Genomic DNA, 6,000 nt, shown 5'->3' on the forward strand with positions numbered 1-6,000 from the left:
AGTTGCTTGGAAACCTGAAGAGATTAGAGCTTGAGGACAAAAATGAAATGGCAAAATAAGACTACTCTGAGAGCACAAGAAGCCTCTCCTAAAACAGAATTTGTTTAAAAATGCAAGCCATTCACACTCCTTTGGCAGTTTTCTGGAGTATGGAATTTTCAATCTTAATAGCATGATTATTTTTTCTGCAGTTAAGATTAAATAGGTGGAAAGTGACATTGTGCCAGATAAAGAACATGTTTATGCAAAACAGAATGAACTTTCTAAAAGAACAATTAATCCATGTTGGAACATGAACCTTGTAATGCTAGCATCAAAGGATAATATCACGGCAGAGTTCACTTATACAACCAGTTTTACAGAAGTTTCCAGAACATTTTCTGTGTTTTCCATGCTTACAGAGTGGACAGATTCGCTGTGCTTTCAGAGGAGAACACAACCATTGTATAATTTCAACAGGAGAGTAGCATAGTACTACTTTTCCATTCAAATTCTGTAAAACATCTGACAAAGGGTACAGCTGAAAATTCCTAGATTCACTTTATGTAGATTTTTCCCACACACCAACCAGGGAGAGAACAATTAAGAGAAAAAATAGGATGTGATGTAAGGAAAAAATAGGGGCTCACTATTTAGTTCTGAGGTGCAATTACAGCTTCCTGTAAATAACAGAAATTAAATACATAGGATAATTTAAGGTATTTAGACACTATGCAAGCCAAAGAAGTTTAAGAACTTACCTACTTAAATTCTATGATGGGTGCCTTGGCAAAGTCCAATTAGTTCTTTCAGATTTCTATTTTGCAACAAAGTTTAACAGAGTCTAGTTTTTTAAAGCTTTTTCTCATGAGTTGAAGAGAACCAGCACTTACAAATTTCAGTTACACTATTGCAACTATAGGACACCAAGATTCCTCTACTACAACACAGTATTGCTGGATAGAATAAAAACTCAGCATTAATTTAGGTCAGTAAAACTGGTATAAGAGTCACATTTCATGTTAAAGTTACAGGTAATTATAAAATGGCGAATCGTTTTTTTTTTTTAAGTTAAACAAGGTGGGCTCCATTGTGTAACAGATTTCCATTTGAAGCTTTCAGCTTCTTCATTAGGGCAAAAGTTTTATCAGAATTAAAGTCTAAGAACAAAAAGGTTTAAAAAAAATGTTCTATTATATAATAAACCTGCTGGGAAACTATTCTTCATTAGGGCACAAGTTTTATCAGAATTAAAGTTTTCCTATTGTGTTTGCTATTTTACATGATATTACAAATCAGAAACTGCCTGAATTTGCAGAGAGCCAATAGTTATAAAGTATGAATTGCCCCATTAATTTCACTGGGGTCTAACTCAGCTGCCGATGAGCAAGAACTGAAACACAAAGGTTCTAACTAACTCAGAAGAGTGATCCAATTAACAAAAGTTGCAACTCTCCTTTCAGTGTATTCTGCAGCAACCTGAACCTAAACTCTGTAGCATGGGACCCTGGTTTCTGAGCCATTCCAAAGCAGCAAACTAGAAATTCTGCAGCAGCTTCAGAGAAGTTATGGATTTTTTCTTTTTAATGAACATGAAAATAAAATAATTAGCACACACTCTTGTATTTTGCTACTTAATTCAGTTTTGGTCTGTCCCAAGATTTTTGATCTTTGACATAACACTACTTCACTGCAGTAGATGTCATGGGAGACACAGGATATTTTGGCAGCTGAGTAGGGGGACAGTTTGGGTTTTTGGCATTTGGAGATATGTGGAAGATGGTGTAAAAAACAAAGAAATTGAGTCTTTGCACTGTGAAAGGGATACATCTGTTTTATTATTTCCTGTTGAATAGGGAGAGAGGTGACACTGTGAGGCTTGAACTCCTTGTTCTTCACCAGATCAACTAGCTCTCTTGCTACATGGCACTACCTCCAAAAAGATGAATAAGCTTTTAAATTGTTTGGGGAAACAGTTGACATGTTTATCTTCAATAGATTTCACAGTTACCCCTTCACTGGGCAGTGGGAAGAGAGGAGAAAAACAGTAAATCAGCCCTCACATTTGGATTTCTCAGTGAATCAAGGGAGATCTCTGGGGCAAGGACAGTGTGGGTTTTTTTGTGCTGCACAGCAGAAAAAGCACATTGTCAAAGCTAATCAAGTGACAGATATTAATAGCAATAGTGGACAAATGCAGGCAGTTCACATTTCAGAGTTTCAAGCTGTCTGTAGACTCAAAAACAAAAGTCTTGATTTATATTCTGGTTCATATTCGAAAAAGTTTTCATAAGGGGTAAAAACATCTTAGATCCTGCTGCACAATTTTAAACAAGGGATGCATTTTGCAGCAAACTCCACAGTCATGAACTCTCAAAGCCTCTTATAAGTAAAGCTAAAGTCCTATTTTTTATTCTTCAAAGAAACTGATGCTATATGTTTTGCTCTTTAAAAAGAATCAATATTTTTCTTTTCAAATAAGAGACTATCTGGAATTTCTCAATTCTAGGCATCTTACCAGCCATTGCCCCTGCTGTTAATTATTAGTTTTTTGTGTTAGCTTTTCAAAACACAGATCATATAAAAAGATTTTACAAACAGAAAGGGCAAAGAGATGACTGAAATGCAGCTCAATTGCATCAGTCAAAATTACATCAGGTTTAACTACTCAAATGTGAGTGGTCCATGACAGCCAAGCCCCTCAACACACCTCCCTAGTAGTGTAGCCAGTGTTACTAAGAGCACAGCTACATTTGGAAAATTTCCAGAATGGCTATTTCAATAAGTTTCCAAGAACGCACAAGCCTTAAGTAAAGACAAGTAGGGAAATTAAGCTGTACATGCCATCTATTAGAAAGCTACCTTTTGGCATTATTAAGGCACTACCAATTTCACAGTCATGAAAAACGTGTCACAGACCATGAAATCAACCCTCCCCTGTGAAATCTGATCGCCCCCTCTGCCGCTCCAGCTGGAGTTTGGCGCAGTTTGGGCTCAGGGCGTTCCCCTCCCCCCCTTCACACACACACGCACACTCAAGCTAGGGCTCAGAGCAGTTCGGGCTTGAGGTTGGCCTGGGCTCAAGGCTTCAGCTCTGAAGCTACAGCCCAGGATCGGGGTGACCTAGTAGGGACTTCTTCCAGGGCTAGGTGACCCATTTTTCCTGGGGGGGGGGCAAATTGGCCAGGGGCCCCTACGTTAATCTGTCCCTGGTGTGGACTAGCAGCTAGGAGCCCCTGGCTGGGGTGCTCCCAGCAGCATGGGGGAGATCCTACCTACCTCCACCACCGGGAACCTCCTCTAACTGCAGAAAGCTGAGAGGGTGCTGCCTTAAGAGCCCAGCTCTAAAGCCAGCACAGAAGTGAGGGTGGCAATCTTGGGACCCACCTACAACTACTTTGCAACACCCCGCCCCAACCTATTTTGGATCAGGACTCCCATGGTTACAAACCCTGAAATTTCAGATGAAAACAGATGAAATCATGAAATTGACCAATTTTAAAACCCTCTGGCCATGAAATTGATCAAAATGGACTGTGAATTTAGTAGGGCCCTAGGCATTATGAGTTAGAGACAACCAGTTTGGGTTCCCTCTTTTACTTTCCTTTAAAGAAGAAAAATGTCAATCAGCAACACAAATGGATTTGAAAGCTGTGGATTTTTTTTAAAGAATCCTCCTTAGAAACCCAGACAATGGGAAGGCAGCAACCCAACAACCACGTGTACCCTGCCCTGACATGAGTATCGTAAACCAGAAGAAAACAAGAACTTGCTAAGAGCTCTGGAAGGTAGAAAAACAGAGTTATGCTGAGGCCACATTAAATATAGTTATTGGGCAAAAGCATTTGATGAAGTGGATGGAGAGCAGTTCCTGGATGTGGATGGAAGACAGACTGCAGAAAACATTTAAAGAATTTCACCCAGTTACAAACAATGTTCATGAGGGAGTTCTCTTGCAATCCTCACATACGAATTGAACTATTGTTCACTGCCCCTTACTAAAGCATCAAAAAATCATCCCAAGTTGTAAGTCTATGTCTTTACATAAGAGTTAACATAATGCAGTGAAATCAATCACATCTTTTCAGTCTATAAAGACTCAGACTACAAAGATCAGACTGACTGGCTGGCTACAAGGCCCAAGCTTTCAGGAGGAACAGCTACCGCTGGTTATTATTTAAACCTTTTCCAAACAAGATTAACTCAAAAAAAATTACATCACATCTGAATGAGGCTCAGAAATATACACCATTAAAGAGACCTAATAAGTGGACCATTTGTGAGAAGGCAAATGTCCCATCCCTCTCCTCTCCGCTAAGAGCTATCAAAGACAAGATAAAGCCAGGACACTGAGGATGTAAACAGCAGGGGAGGCTAATGTTACCGAGTCAAGGGAGAAGGTGACTGATTGCAAGGCCCTGTGTCCTATCTCCTTGGGGAGGAGTAGGTGGGTTGTGGTGTCTCTCTCAATGACATTTTAACTCTCTCCTTCATTCAGTTTCCACCAGCCCCAAATGTCAAATACATGGCCCATTTGATGTATTTATGTGATCCACAGAACAGATTCAGACTATGCAGTTTATAGCCCTCACTGTTAAGAGAGAAGTCTTCCAAATGTAACAGATGCAGTGGTGTCCCTCTGAATCAGCAGACAGCATGAGACAATGAATGTCTCAGAAGGGCAAAGTTTCCCTCCCCCTAATAATCTCACTGGGATATTAATGCTAAAACCCAGGGATGATGCTTCATTATCAATATTTAACTACTGAATTGCTGATCATTTTAGCAGTTAGACTAGGGAAGAGCTCAGGGAACAGTGTGAACTAGGACTTCCTCTGCATATTGTTCCCAGCAGCAAGAACTTAGCAAAGCAAAACAAGGAAGCAAGAGAGAAAGGAGGATGGCGGAAGAAGGGGAACAAAAAGGCAGACGGGGCCCCGCGGTAAAGATTTCAGAGCACTAAGTGTCTGAGGAACCTGCATCCCACTGGCTTTCAGTGAGACCTGCTCCCAAGGGCCAGAATCGCTTCTGGGAACGGGACTGGGGCGCTTGAGTAGGTTTGACCCCTGGGCTGGCCTAGGTGGGGGACAGATTCCCGGGAAGAGTGGACAAGCCCCGGCCCAACAGGGGCGATCACCTCGCCCGCCTTGGCTAGCTCGTGGGGCCAGGGCGGCCACAGCAGCACAAACGGCCACCAGCTACCACAGCGGTACCCGGGCAAGCCCAGATTCGCCCCTGCATCCCCGTGGGATGCGCCCAGCCCCGGAGGAGCCGGATGTGCGTGCAGCACGCACCGTCCGCAGCCCCGGCCCGGCCCAGCCGGTGCGAGCGCCCGGCCCCTCCTGCCCCTGCCGGGACTGGGGCTCACTCCAGCCGGGGCAGAGCCAGGCCCCCGAGGAGAGGATCCGCGGCGGGAGTGGGGGCTGCTGTCAGCCCGCCAGTATCACCGGCCGCCGAGTCCCCGTGGGCTCCGGGCTCAGCCCCCGGCGCGGCCTCCCGCAGGCTGGGACACGTCGCTGCGCCGGGCCCCCTCCCCTGGCGGGAGCCGCCAGCCCCGCACTCACCCCAGGACCGGCACGATGCTGCGTCTCCGCCCGCAGCCCGAGAGAAAGAGGCGGAGGTTTCGCACACGGCAACTGTCACCGCTCTAGCACCCAGCCACGTCACACCGCCGCTAGGGGCTAGCTCCGCCAGCGCCACGCCCATTGGCTACCTCTGCCACGCGTCGCCAATCACTGCCCGCCCAAGCCGCCCTCCCGCCCATGCCCACTGCCCATTGGCTACCGGCGCTCCACCCTCCTTTCGAGGTTCCCGCCCATTTCTTGCTCTGCCGCTCCCCCCACCTTGTAACTGTTCCGAATTCTGCTCCGGCTGCTCCTCAACTGCCTTCCCCGGGGCTCATTCCCTTCCCCCTCCCATCTCCCCGGGCCTTACTCCCGGCCCGCTCCTCAATCCCCCCCCCCCCTTCACCTGGGGCTTCCTCTCCTCCCTGGGCCTTATTCCTGCCCCGCTCGCCCCAGC

At 45.5% G+C, this 6,000-nt stretch overlaps 1 protein-coding gene across 1 annotated transcript in view; it reads right to left on the minus strand.

The window, feature by feature from the left end:
- Window positions 1-5,683, minus strand: part of OAT (ornithine aminotransferase) — a 28,813-nt gene extending 23,130 nt beyond the window's left edge. The window contains exon 1 of the mRNA XM_039480923.1: window positions 5,544-5,683. The gene's annotated coding sequence lies outside the window, so the exon portion shown is untranslated. The remainder of the gene's footprint in view (window positions 1-5,543) is intronic.
- Between the last annotated feature and the right edge of the window lie 317 nt (window positions 5,684-6,000).

Source organism: Mauremys reevesii, linkage group 7 (genome assembly GCF_016161935.1).
Source record: "Mauremys reevesii isolate NIE-2019 linkage group 7, ASM1616193v1, whole genome shotgun sequence".
Classification (NCBI taxonomy): Eukaryota; Metazoa; Chordata; order Testudines; family Geoemydidae; genus Mauremys; species Mauremys reevesii.